The sequence below is a fragment of the Pagrus pagrus genome, assembly GCF_965226575.1.
Source record: "Pagrus pagrus genome assembly, chromosome: 6".
NCBI lineage: Eukaryota > Metazoa > Chordata > Actinopteri > Spariformes > Sparidae > Pagrus > Pagrus pagrus.
The window spans coordinates 31,590,450-31,605,183 of record NC_140190.1 but is presented as its reverse complement, the minus strand read 5'-3'; the positions used below and the strand labels follow the sequence as shown (position 1 = coordinate 31,605,183).

The 14,734-nt window shown below is 42.0% G+C and overlaps 1 long non-coding RNA gene across 1 annotated transcript; it reads right to left on the bottom strand.

The window, feature by feature from the left end:
* Positions 1 to 7,983: 7,983 nt before the first annotated feature.
* On the bottom strand, positions 7,984 to 10,247 carry LOC311258763. Its single transcript, XR_014622776.1, has 4 exons — positions 9,938 to 10,247; positions 9,468 to 9,728; positions 8,247 to 8,361; positions 7,984 to 8,118 (listed from the first exon to the last, which is right to left on the bottom strand). It is a non-coding gene; the product is annotated as an uncharacterized lncRNA (long non-coding RNA).
* Between the last annotated feature and the right edge of the window lie 4,487 nt (positions 10,248 to 14,734).

The window sequence follows — 14,734 nt, the reverse complement described above, 5'->3', positions numbered from 1 at the left end:
TAGAGCTGTGCACAAATGTGAACAATATAACAGTACATATTGTAACTGAACATAGGTAAATCATTCTGGCACATCCAGACGTTCCTGTCTGTCTGGCCACATATTTTCATCTACATCACATCGGATATCATCCCTTGCAATGCAGCAAGGAAAATATCTCCTGGAGTGGCGAATCCACCCTCTGCATGACTCTGCTGTGATGTTGTCACATGCTGCATCCATGGCTGCTAGCAGGGCCATTTGGTAAAAAGGGGCCCTCTTCCACCTCTGCGAGGTTGTCTTTCAATCCTATGTGGTGCAGAGTAAAATTACAGTAAACATGAGATATTATGAGCTGTTGGATTACTGTCCAATACTATATATACCTGTTCTCCCTACGAAATGTTTGAATGATTGAATTCACAGTGGTTCTTCCAACATTTGGTTGCACCCTCCGACCAGCCTCAGCCATTGTGAGGCCCTGATTGACAACATGGTCGACAACTGTAGCCCTAATTTCATTAGGAATCTGCCTATGTATTTGGCCTCTTCTCCCTCTTCCCCTGTTTTGTCCCCCTCCCCGCATCCTCAACCCTCTTCCACGATGCTGACCTTCCACTTCTGTGTCACAGAATTGTAGAACTGGTACACACTATGTCCTGCTCGGTTCATATATGCTTGCCAGGGTTCATGGGATTCATCCCTGAGTGACTGTGAACAAGTGGCTTGTCATTGGTTACAACTAATACTTCACACACCTCCTCGTGAGTGAAAGCTGAAGTTCACCTGAAGAGCAATTGTTCAATTTAGGAGACATTTTCAGGAAAAAACAATAAAGACAGGTATAAAATTTGCTTGACAGAATTTGATAACTAGTTCAACAATTTTGTATGTACAGTAATGACTCAAGCAATGAAATGAAGACTATTAGTTTTATAGAGAACGACTATTCAGCATCCATAAGTATAGTTCATTTTGACTGACATGACGTAAGCAAATGATAATGTTATAAAACAGCAGAGAAATGTATGAAAGCAGCTGATACATGTCCAAAAGCATTTGCAATTTGTTCAGAGGAAGGAGAAATTGCTACTATGATGTGCACACATGACTAAATGTTGTGGAGGTTGAACTAATAGTTATGAGAATTTTCATTCTGATCTGAGAAAAGCACCAAAGCAACTGAGAAAAACTGTAACAGAGTGTGAATAAACAACAGTGTTGACTTTATTTCAAAGTCTGTGTGCTGTTTTGCAGAGACCAAAAGCTAACCAGCCTGTTATGTCTTGTAATACCACTTTGTACCTAAAGGCAGTAAATCTGATCAGAGCCCCCGCAGCTGGAAGACGTAAAAGCATCGAGTTCGCTATTTAGACTAATAAGTAAAGAAAAAACAAACTCACAAAATGTCTAAACAGAAAAATACAACCATACACCGTCTGAATTCGGGTTTCTCTTACTGAATTCAGACGAGCTTAATCGGCTCGTAAACTCATCGTTAACCACACTTCATTCAAACTTGACAGAAATGAAATAAAACTCACCAAAACAATCTTGCTTTGTTTTTCTACAATCATCTCTCCATTGGTCAAAATGAATTAGATTCACAGAGTAAGATGTGAAGATATTCTGGCTCAGCACACCGTTTTCCCCCATTGCTGATTCCTGACTCTAATGTTCAGATAACTGACGGACTTCCTTCCTCGATCTCTGACTCTCTCCAATAAGTTATAGCAACAGGCGACCGAATAAATGCACTGTTACCTTTGATGACCTTGTGGATTTCTCTGGTTTAAACATTGTTAACAAGTACACAACAAAATATAGAACAAAGTTGTTTATAGAAATACACAAATTCCTGACTCAAGGTCAACTTGCTGGCTTTTTCTGGGGCTGTCAACCATATCACAGTTTTCCTCAGCGGATGGAGCTCACCCACAGAACATGACTTATTCATCTCAAAAGTTAAGCATCCATGTTTGACTTGGATGCTAGTTAGTTAGACACTAGTTAGATTAAAAAAAAAACCACCCCAAGCCCATCCCTGTTCAGCTCACATTCACTGGTCTTCATCAGCAGATGAAGTCGTCCTGACAGCACTGATGATGATGTGCAGGCATGTCTGAGTTTTCCTGCTATTTGATTTGAACAAAACCCCATCAGCCAATCAGAAACAAATCCAGAATATCCTGTGACAGTGACACAAACTGAGAACACTCGCTATAACTACTTTTTCAACTTTCCTCTCAGTTGTTAAAATTTCAGGACTCAACTCACATGTCGACATTAAACAACACCCGTCTCTATAAAATAAATTATGCTCAGTCCATATTTGAGAATTAAAGACAGTATGAAACTTGAAGCTTTTTAGGACAGATATAAGGACAATCTGACATATAAATATAGCATAACCAAAAGAGACCGTTAGCAGCTCTTCGCCTCCTTCTCCTCCCATTACATCCCAGCTGGGATGATAAAAGGATTTGCAGCTCTGTGTAGAATAGAGGACATCTTCTGCTACTTTTGATGCCTTTATTGAACACTTTTCCAAGGTGAGCTAAACGTCTCCTCTCTCCTCCTCCTTCCATCAAACCTACCTCTTAGCTTCCTATTAACCCTTCCAAACCCGCCCCCAGTCCGCCCAAATCCAGGCTCTGGAGGAGACAGGCCTGAAATGAATAAGGAGGCCGAGGAGGGTCAGCAAAAAGGCATGATGGGACTTATCGTGGAGCACATATGGGAATTGTGGAGGATTTGAGTGGGAGCGTAGCGGACACAGGAATGGATCAGCCTGTGACATCATTAACCACAGGGAGCTTCCATCCGCTTGGATTTCTGGGATTTCTGTAAGCCAGACGGTGAAGGGTTGGGAGAGGCCAAACGGTCGGGGGGAAGTGGCTCTCTGAGATTGAGTCACCGGAGTGTGTGATTGGACGGAAAGCTGATATTGTTATTGAATGTGAAATTTAAAATAAATGAAAGTTGGAGGTAGAAATAAGGAGCCACAGAGAGATTCAGGGTTTTTATCTCTGTCCTCTTTGTCCCCACTGTCTTTTTTGCTCCATATGACCAAAAATGAATAAACATATCCTTAATACACACATACACACTCCCGCCCATGTGACTGTGCACCCCAGGCAGAGTTTGGAAGTGTCAGTGGATAAGTTTGTCTCCGTCAGCAGGTCTGGCTGCTTGATGGTCGGACTTTGTCGAGGTGTTGTTTTTTCTCCCTTCGTTAGACTCGGCGTTAATTACTAATCTCACGGTCCAGCGCAGGACACTTGTGCTAACGTTAACTCTCTCTCACTAATGAGGGGGAAACCAGACAAACAGAGGGGATTTACAGCACATCACATGCGCACTATTTCACTGTCACGCACACAAAAACAGACACACAAACACTCGGAAAAAGAGCAGATAGACACTTCGAGGAGAGAGAGAGAGAGAGAGAGAGAGATGCTGAAGATGAGCTGAAATGATGAAGATGTGTAAACTGTACATTACCAATTTTTTGCGTATTTAAGTACACACAAAAATAAACGTGTCTTTTATTTCCTTATATAATTTTTTTTTTCCTTTTACTCTTATTTTGTAACTTTGTAACTTGTTTTAATAAACGGGCTCTACAAATAAATGTCATTAATTGGCTGGGTATCATTTACACAAGCTCAGCCACTCTCACACTGACATACACAAACTCAGAGGAACACACTCATACTGTACGTACAGTACACAACTCAAGCAGCAGCATGCTGAAATGCTAAACCAGCAAAATGTCTTTCCCTTACACCAGATGTAGCATCAACGTGGGGCAGAAATCCCCCCCCCACCCCACCCACACACACACACACACACACACACACACAACTAATTTTGTACTTCTATACATTTGAGGACCCTCATTGACGTCATGCATTTTCTAGCCCCTGAACCTTCATGTTAAACTAACTCAAACTTTATCCTAAAACCAAGCCTTTAACGTACTCTAAGGAACTTTTAACTGGTTATAAAACAGTCTCAGTTTAATACTGATGTTCCTCTATGACCTACATAAGCAGAAGAGATCAGCAGCGAGACCACTGGCTTTTTCTAAATGGTTTATCTTAATGCCTGTCACTGGGTTGTTTTCCAGATTGGACAAATCATAAAATTAAAACATTTTTTTATGGCAGAGTGCTGAGGATTAATTGAGGAGCTTCACAGTCTGAAAATGAAGCTGCTCTGTAGTCTGGTGGTACGTCACTAAAGCAAAGTTAGCTTTGTTTCACTATTGTCATCTTTTGTCCAAGGAGGCTGCCAGATTTGACTAAAAAGCAGTAGCTTTAACCCTGTAAGGGCCTTTGAACAGGTTAGGACCAGACAAACTGTCCTTACATTCCAAAAGATCCTCACTTTGCAAAATGTACTCACTTTCATCAACATGTATACTTTCTAAAAATGTTCACTTTTTCAGAAAGGCCTGACTTTCCCAAATGTGTCCCCACCTGTCCAACTGCAAATGTTCTCACTGTCTATTAAAATACTGTTTGGACTGTACATGGTTTTAAAAAATGTCCACACATTCAGAAAATGTTTTTTTTTTTTTTTTTTTATTAACTTTCTTTATTGGAAGCAATTTCACAGGCAAACACACAACAACGCTCTGTGGCAGAGACAACTTCCATTCTGACCATTTTTCCTTTAGCTTTTTATCCCTCCCACATAGAACATCCCTTAATTTCACATTAACAATACAGAATACTTAAAATAAATGCATACGCAAAGCAAAAAAAAAAGGAATAAGCAAATAAATAAAAGAATAAATCAAAAGAAAGAAGGGGGGAAAAAGGGGGGGGGGGGGGGAGGTCAGAGATGTCAAGGATTCAATATGAGTTAAGAGAGGTCTCCTTTTTACTTCCCAAAAATGTATTTCAGTTTTCAAAAGAATCCTTACTTTTCCTGATTTTTAAAAATGATCTCAATTTCCAAAAATATCCTCATGTCAAAAGTATTTCTAAAATTGTTCCTGCTTTCCCAGACTGCTCTCTGAAAATGTTTCATCAGTAACCACACTGTCCACACTTTGTGGAAATGTTTTCACTTCACAAAAACATCTTCACTTTTCAAGAATGATCCCAATTTCTAAAACTGTCCTCAGCTGTCCATCCAAAAATGTCTTGACTGTCCGTCCTTAATTTAAAATATCTACACTTTGGGAAAATGTTCTTTTCAAAAAATGTCTTCATCTTCCCAACATGTACTAAATTTACATAAACATCTTCACACACACCCCCCTCCAAAAATGTCCTCACTTAGAAAAACATCCTAAACATCTAAAATATCTGCACTTAGCAAAAAAAGTGTTACATTTTCAGAAATGTCTCACTTTGCAAAAATGTCCTCAGTCAGCCAAATTTCCTCACTCTCAAGGTGTAAAACTTTAACTGGTCCTCACAAAGATAGAAGCACAACACGCACACAGTCTCATACACACACACACACACACACACACACACACACACACACCTTGCCTCAGTGTGCCGCCCCCTGAGGGACGCCACAATTAATGACCCTCCTGATGACCGCATCAGTGCTGGTGGAGCAGGCGGCGTCCTCTGAGAGTGTACATCATGACCAGAGGTGACTTGTACGTATGTGCGAGTGTGTGTGTGTGTGTGTGTGTGATCAGGACGGTGCATATGGAACAGCTGAGGGAGGCACCTCCGGGCCCAGGTGATGTCACACAGGGCTGTCGGTGGCTGCACGGGTGTTAGCTCGAGCTTGTGTGTCGTGCAGACTTTACTTGCTCGTTTCCCTGCGCCAGGTGACGGGTGTGTATCGACGGGCCGAGAGTCTGTTTTTGCTGAGGTGTGTGTGGACGTACGTGTGTGTCGGAGGCAGACGCAGCATTTTAAAGCTCGGGCTTCAGCACAAAGGGAGCTGTGCTAGCTAACCATCAGCGCTTTAGCTGCAGCGTCTACCTTAGAGGGGGGCGGGCTGCCTCCCCCGCCCGGGAGCTCCCTGTTCTCCCCCTTCTGTGGCCCCGGAGCCTGGCAGGGTGATGAAGGAGAAGCTGTCAATAAGAAAAGAGGCCACGCAGAGGTTCAAACAAACTGCTGTTAGAGACACAAACTAACAAGCCTCAGGCCAAGGTCTCTTCTTCATCTCTCTTCTTCTCTGTTCTTCTTCTTCACTGGTCTTCAACGTCTGCTTTTTAGTAGCTCAAAGGGTCCTTTTATCATGCACGTCACAGATTCCACTCTCTTCAGCACTTTGTGCGTTTGATTACACCTGTTTATGTGCTGGTGATGTTGTTTGCTCAGCCACTCTGTGTGTGCACGTGTGTGCGTTCATGTCTCTGGTGTGTATGTGCATGTGTTCTCTTAAACCAACCTGCTGACACAAGGTCTGTCCAGTTTAGATACCAAGCACCGAGGGCACTGCTGAACTTGAAACTCTCCTCTAGTTCTTCAAAGTTTACACTGACATAAGTGCTCACATTTACACTCGCGCTCAGCTCCTTCATGCACACATCGCCTCGGTGTGTGTTTTAGCTGCAGGCTGCACTGACGTTACACATTAGGGCAGAATCTGGATTTTTGCAAACATAACACAACAGATAAGCTGCTGGAGCAAACTTGGCTAATTTCTGGTTTTACTTTGAGAATTTAGGGTCAGTGAGGACAGACTATCTGCTCTAATATGTGAAAAATATTCATCCAGAAGACTAGAACTGAAACTGTAATCCTGTTTTACCTCCATTCCTGTGGTTCAGTCATTCATCCATCCATCTTCCATCCCCTTATCACTGTAACAGGGGTCTCCCATGACAAAGTGGTCCTAGCTGAAGCACCGAACAAAAAACAATCCACTCCGACAGCATTTTTTGAGTGTTTCTGACGTCCCTGCCTCATCTATATGTCAGCAGACACTATTCCATTTCTGCAAATACTAAAGAATAAAAGAATAAAAGGAATTCTGTGTCTTCCCTACCTTTTATTGCTGCTGGTCTTGCACAGACTCTATTCTTGTCCTTAAAGATATAATATCTATTGATTTGACTTTGAAATGTCTAAAAACATCTAAACATTTGTTGTACATTTTTCAAGTTGTGTACTAACATAATCTCAAATGTTTCTAACCATGTTCAAACCCAGAGAAATGTTGGTTTTGGTGGTATTTTTCAAATCTGTCAGTCTGGAGAAAACTGTCCGACTTCTGTCTGTGGTGCTGACAGAACAGCATGTTCAGAGGACGCTGACAAACATTTTGGAGGTCAGAGTCAGAGTAGACTAGACGGATGCTTCTGTAGCATGTATGGGCAGTTAAAATCCAGCTTCTGGTGAGAGTTTAGTCATCTGTGATCCTTTAAGATCTCTTTTGAAGATCCTAGAACAGGATTGACAAAACCTGCATGGTTATGAAAATCTTGGTTCTGTCTCGAGGCCAGACCACCTATTTATACTTGACTCTGGTGGCTTGGCCTGAGCAGTCTTTATCCAGGGGGCTGCTGCCTTTCAGATTCAAGAGAAAAGCTATTGTCTAAGAGCAAGTGATAGAAATGTGTCTTTAGTTGGATTAAAACAAGATGAAGAAGCGTGGTGGCCTGAACCCTGGATACAGACCCCAGCTTGTGTCCCCTGCAGTGAGTCCTGTGACCTTAGATGCTGCCCATGATTAGTTTTTATGAGGCCTAATGAATGCTTATGCATTCTCTGACCAGCTCTGATTAATATTGATGAGGTCCCAGGATTGCTGACATGCACCTTTCCAGAAAGGCTTGATTATGACCCGTGCATGTTAACACATGAGCCGGCTTTAAGAGGGACAAGAGGGGCGGTCGGGTGGTGTCTTTCACCGTGAACATCACAACAACACGTATATAGCAGGTCATGGTCACATCATAGTGAGGAAGATGAGGGTGAACCAGCAGGCAAATGAAGCAGTGATGAAAGAGGAAGAACACCGTTTTGGGAGGGTTGGGGTTTTTGTGTGGACCCAAAATGCAGAGACAGGAGGCAGAGAAACAGTCCAAGGGTGTTTATTTAACAAACAAATGTTAAACAATGAAACGTGAGCGCAGGCAGGTTGGGTGGCGTGGTCTGGAGTTTTCAGGCAGGCCAAAAATGCTGAGAGCTGAGCAGAGAGACGCTGGAGAATCTGAGCACAGAGGAGGAAAAAAGCACAAGCATGACTTGAGATCCAATCTCAGACAAAAAGCACAGTAGCAAAAACACACAGCAAAAACACTAGAAGCACGTAGCAGCAGCATTCACTGAGGAAGTTACTTGAGCTTGGTTATTTTCACCATACGTGACGGAACAATCTGGCACTGGAGTAGTGGAGAGCAGGGTAATACAGCCAGAGGATGATGAGCTGATGGGAAACAGGTGCGTGTCTGTGCTGCAGCGGGGACGGTGACCACGCCCACGGACACACACACACACACACACACACACACACACACACACACACACACACACACACACACACACACACACACACACACACACACACACACACACACACACACACAGGGAGAGAGCAGGTGAAGGAGGAAGGAGGGGGAAAAAGACAGGCGAGAAAACACACAAACAAAAACCCAGCTGCCACGGCAGCTCCGTGACATGTTTTCAAGAATGAAAGGTTGTGTTTGACATCGCCATGGTCACTCATAAATGCATGTTTGTGTGTTTGACAATTGACATAAAACATCAAAATACAAATACTTACTACTAAGGCCTCGTCCACATGCATACAACACAAACATTTTGGCCTCTTGTTCACACACGAATGGAATATAAGAATCTGTTTAAAATGATCTGCTCTTTTTAAAAGAGTGTGCTTTCTTTACGTGCTTTCTTTCTATGTACATGCGACATCTATTGCACGTCTGTCCGTCCTGGGAGAGGGATCCCTCCTCTGTGGCTCTCCCTGAGGTTTCTTCCGCATTTTTTTTTTTCCCTGTTAAAAGGGCCTTTTTTGGGGGGGCAAGTTTTTCCTCACTCGAATCGAGGGTCGAAGGACAGAGGGTGTCGTCTCTGTACAGATTGTAAAGCCCTCTGAGGCAAACTGTGATTTGTGAATTTGGGCTATACAAATAAAATTTGATTTATTTATTTTTTTGATTCTTTGGTCAGACCTGAAAGTGATGAGCCTCAAGTTTACACAAAAACACAACCTTATATTGAATCTTTGTGAATAAATAAAGAAAAATGTGAGAGTGCTTGTTAAGAGGCAGAAAATGCATGAATGATCTCATCCAGGTGAGTTTAGCTGTCATTTATTCACGGTGCCTTGATTTAGCCACGCCTTCAATAATTCAAGAAAATGGAGGTCCCCATTAGAGCCACCTGTCCATCACAGACCTGTCACACAGCAGGACGATGGGTCACTCACATTTACATCCACAGACTGTATCTATCAGTTAGTAGCTCTCCTGCTAGTGAAGGTAAGCGTGAATTAAAATAAAACTTTTCTACCTGTGCAAACACAGAACAAACACTCACCATGTTCCACAGCAGGTTCGACCGTGTCCATCAGCTGTTTGTGACTCACTTTGTATCGCAGAGAGGCGAAACCGAAGGGAAAGTGGGAGATTAAGAGAGAGAGAAAAGTAAAGGTGGAATGACAGGTGCGGAAAAGGGAGGCCTGAATAATTTAGTGACTGGTCTGGCAAGATTTCATCTCTCTGTTGATCACTCTCTTCATATTTCCTGCTCCTGCTGCTTTTAACTTCCCTCCTCATCCTCCAGTCTTCAAGCTGGCACCTGGTTTTCATTTAGCACACTGGTTTTAGTCACATTTTTAATCATTACAATTATCAGGATAATTATTCAAATATGTCTGTTCTTTATTAGATTTGAAGTCATTTCAAAATTTGAAGGATAAAGCGACTTCAGATGTCTCAACAATCTGTAAACCAACAGAAAAGTGTTCAAACCAACAGTCTTTTCCACCTTTTTCTCTCCTCACTTACAGTACTTTGGTTTCTGTCTTCTACTTTCTGGACTTGTTCGTCCCCTCTCCTTCCTCCATCTCGTCTTTCCTCTCATCACGTCTTCCTCCTGTGTGTTTAATGCCTGCTGACCGTGCATTTCCTCATCAGAGTTGATACTCACTTTACACACATACAAGGCTGGTTAGTCTCTGCGGGCTCTGAGTCACAGCACAATAAGCATCATGGGAAATAAACTCCTAATTGGAGACGGGAGGAGAGAAACGGGAGGAGAGAAACCAACGTGCCGATGACTCCGCTGAAGTTTATAAAACCAGCAAATCTGTAAGAAAAAGTTTGTGGTAGAGAAATATGAAGCAGTGAAAAACAGGATAGACGAGAAGAAAGAAAGAGACACTAAACAGACATGATGAAGGAGATAAAGATTAATTATATGCACACCCTACAGAGGCGTTTCACTAATTACCTGCAGGAGGTGAGGAGAAGCAGGAAATCCGATTGGCTCAGATTATCAGTAAATAACAAAAGGGTTGACTTTTCACCCTCAGAACAGATTTGAGTGGCTTGGTGACATGTCAGATGTGAGCTCAGTGATCAGGTCGCATCATATTTAAATACAAGCTCTGGACTGAGAGACGCTTCTGTGCAGCGTCTCCACACAGTGCAGACAGACAGATTTGGTCTGGCACAGGCTTTGGCCTCTGTAGAGGCATGATAGTGTCAGACCTGGCAACCTCACAGTGACGCCATCAGGAAGCTGTTCACCTAGAGACAGTCCCTGGCCTTAATTCTACCTAAAGTCACAACTTGGTTTTACATTTGTGTGAGAATCAATAAACAGGAAACACCGTGTTAATTAATGAGCTTTAGATGTGTTTGTTGGTGTACATTTAGTCAAACTAGCAGCAAGACTCAAAGGTAATGTTGTCAGTTCACATATGTCCTGTCATCACCACCTGTGTGAGCTGCATCCCCCTGTATCTGCGATTGATTGGTTTCTCATCATCTCAGAAAATAATTCAATTTTTTTCCGACCATCCAATAAAATGTTTTCACACAAACTAACTGAACCATGGTTCAATTTGATCCAGAACAAGACCTCCTCTTTTCATCCGACCAAGTTATACTGTTTGGATCAAACTGTGGTCCGCGGGAGATTTACACCTGTAACTGTGGTTGGTGTATGGAATTGCATTAAGAGTCAAAGAGAACCAACTCAAACCATAATTTGTTTAAGATTCCTTGAGGCTAAAGAGGATCAGAATAACAGTATGAATATTTCACAGACCATTACAATTAGGGAAGAGGCCCTCAGGTGTCCTTCAGAAGCTGGATCCCTGAGCCTGAGCTGGTGTGAAATGTGCCTCTAAACATGGCAACTGTGACGGTTTGTGTTATGATACTCCCTGAAACACGAGTTATTAATTAAAAAACACTGTGGATACAAGCTCTCAGGATTAATGTGTAAGCAGTGTGTTTGTCTTTCACTCTGCCCGACTGGAGTGAGAACCATCTCCTTGGTAACTCAGCACCTTTCCCCTCTCTCTCTCTCCTGAAGATGACCTCCCACTGAGTGCACCGACACCCCTGTCACATCTACACACACACACACACACACACACACACACACACACGCTGCATGCTTCATGAATATTTAATCAGAATTGGTCTTATGACATGCAGTATCAGACCAGTGCAGAAACATCCCATCTGAGCCCCACTGAGACTGATGATTAAACCTCCAGAGTGCACAAGGGACACGCCCTCACACACATGCAAATATACTGTGCACGTATAATCTGATATTTTTGTTATTGTGTGAACAAATCACCAACACATGGTACAAATAAATAGCATCTTTGCCGTCATTGGCCTGAATTGAAATTCCAAGGTTTTCTTTTAAAGTCCTTAAAATTCTTCAAACCAGAATCATTAAAGTTAACTAACAGTCATTGGTATTAATTATTTTAACTTTATTCCTCAGGGATCAAATATGTTCCACCCTAAGTCTGGTTTGTGGGTGGAGCTTAATACTACTTCACAAATGGGCCTCAGCTGCTGTTGCTATGGAGATCAGTCACAACTGTTCAATTATTAAAAGTGTTTCATGGTTATATTTTGGAAACAAAACTCTGTACCATATTAACACTGAATAAGAAAGTCAGTCCATTTTCACTTCTGAATGTTTGACAAATATAAATTCTATTGAAAAGGTTCACTTACCTGATTTGTTGAAGCTTTTAGCCACATCTCATGCTCTTCAGCAGCAGATGCATTTGCTCCTCTGTCATGATTTAGTTGTCCTCACAGGACCTAAGTATTACATTTTAGTCATGTGAAGTTTTATGATATATATCAGCTTGTCATCAGCGGTGCCTGCATCAGCATCTTACAGAGCTCCTCCAGATGTTTTAGGTCAGGGTGTCACGACTCTCTGAATCCATGATGCAATTTAATTTTCAATGTAAACATGCCTTTTTCAGCATTGATGGTTTTGCCATAATTAGACCGCCAAATCTTCATTTCATGCCCTGACAACTTTTGACATACAAATCAAATTTTGACACACTCCTTTCAAAAGATACATGAAAATACTTTGAATAATGATTTGTGTCTTATATGTTTTTCTACTAAAAAGCTTCAAGGCACAACACATTCTTGAGAGGAGGTTTGCTTTATATTCCAAAATGCACCATGGGAGTTGTAGTTGACTTGTCTTGTAAATTTTCTTTTCAAAGAAAACCAGATGTTTTATAACAGGATGATTCAAACCAGAAGAGCTTGTGTTCATCTTAGCCTCAAAGTTGTCCAACTGTTGGTCACCTAAAATTGTCTATGTAGAAACTTAATCAGACTCTACTGCAGGAACCCTGGATGCCAGAAAAAACTCATTACACTTAACAACTTTATAAAAACAGTTTGTCCGTCCTACTCTGGTCATCCTCACACAGCCCCTCATGCTGTCCTTCCCTTCATTTCCACTCTGGATTCCCCACGGCTGTCACTCATCCCTCGTTCTCCTTACAGAACAGTGGAGGTCCGGTGGTCTGACAGGATATGGAAGATGAATCTGTCTCATCAGGAGCAGAGTGAGCTCCCTCTCCGGGGGGGATTCCCACCCGCTCCCCTCCTGACAGGTTTGATGAATCTCCACTTCCCCTCCACTCCTGACGTAAATCCGGAGGTTTTAACCAAATGCACCACTGCTCCATGTTCCAGAGGAATCGGAGACATTTCACTAATGAGAGACGTGACATTTCAACCTCCACTTCAGCCCGGCTCAACCTGACAGGCTGCAGATGTGACTCGTCCTTCTGCTCTGTGGACAAAGTCAACAGAATCCAGTGGTGGAGGAAGTACTCCAATATTTTACTTCTAAATGCTAACACCACTGTGCAGTAAAACCACAATTATTTTACTGAACTCAACTAGACTTCCTGCTTTTAAACTTTGACTTAAATAAAAGTAAACATGTTCCAGCAGTAAAACGTATTCATGAATCGAAAGTAGAAGTACTCATAGTGGGAAAGAGTTGAGTTACTGTTTGGCAAAAATGTCATGTCAGGTTGTGCACTTTCAGAACACTCAAAGAAGCAAAGAAATAAGGAAGAAGAAAGGGAAGAACGAAGGGAGGAGGCCTGGCAGAAAGGAGGAAGTCCAGTAAGAAATGAAGGAAGGAAAGAAGAGAGAAGAAAGGAAGAAAAAAGGGTGGGGAGGACAGACCGCTTGGAGCCTGTAGCTCTTCCTATTTATAGACTGTTTTCACTTTTGAAAATACTCATCCAGCAACAACACCTCCTTGAAATTATGCTTACATATTACAGCCCTGATTTGGAAAACACTGGGACACTGTGTAAAGCATAGCTAAAACAGAAGGTATTTGTTTTGATCTGCACTCAATTGAAAAGAGTACAAAGACAATATATTTAATGTTTTACCTCATCAACTTCATTGATTTTTGTAAATATAATGGCAGCAACAAGTTTCAAGTTGGTACAGGGGCAGAAAAACACTGAAAGTTGTGGAATGCTCCAAAAACACCTGGTTGGATCATTCCACAGGTGAACTGGTTCATTGGTAACAGGTGATAGTGTCATGACTGAAAGAAGCAAGGATGGGACAAGGTTCAACACTTTGTCAAACACATGACTGTATAAATTATATTGCTACATGGGCTCAGGAACACTTCGTTACACTGCTTAAATTGTGAGCTTGCATTAGCTGGACTGTGGCACCAGATTCCAGAGTTCACATCCAGACTCCTGTTGGCTGTTTGGTTTGGGTAACAAATTCAATTTGGTTCAGAAAAGTTCATGAAAAGATTGTGGTCTCGGTCATTAACTGTTGTCTGAAAAGTGAAGCCAATTCAGAAGTGCCTAACACCTGCATTCTTTCTAATAGCAGGAGGGGGGTTCTCCATGATGTTCATTTTGTAAACTATGGTCCCATTCTGAGCAAAAAAAAAATAAAGCAGGGTATGCTTTAGGGCACGACTACTTAGATTCCCACTCAGATCCAATCAGGATATCCTCTGCAGATCCTACAAAAACAAGATGGTGACGGCCGTAGTGCCAAACTCGCGCCTCAAAGCTCCAGGTTGACTCAGTTTGTGAAACTTTAAGATCGCCATGCTGTTTGCCTCTGTTACATAAAATGATGCAGTGAAACAACAGATTTAACTGATAACTTGAAGTTCAAATCAGAGGGTCCTGGACTGAGGATTTGAACCATCTGCGTTGAAGAGGCAGCCCTAAATACAAGAAATACAATAAGAAAAAAAGACATAAGGAAGGAAATAAACTTAATATTAGTGATAAT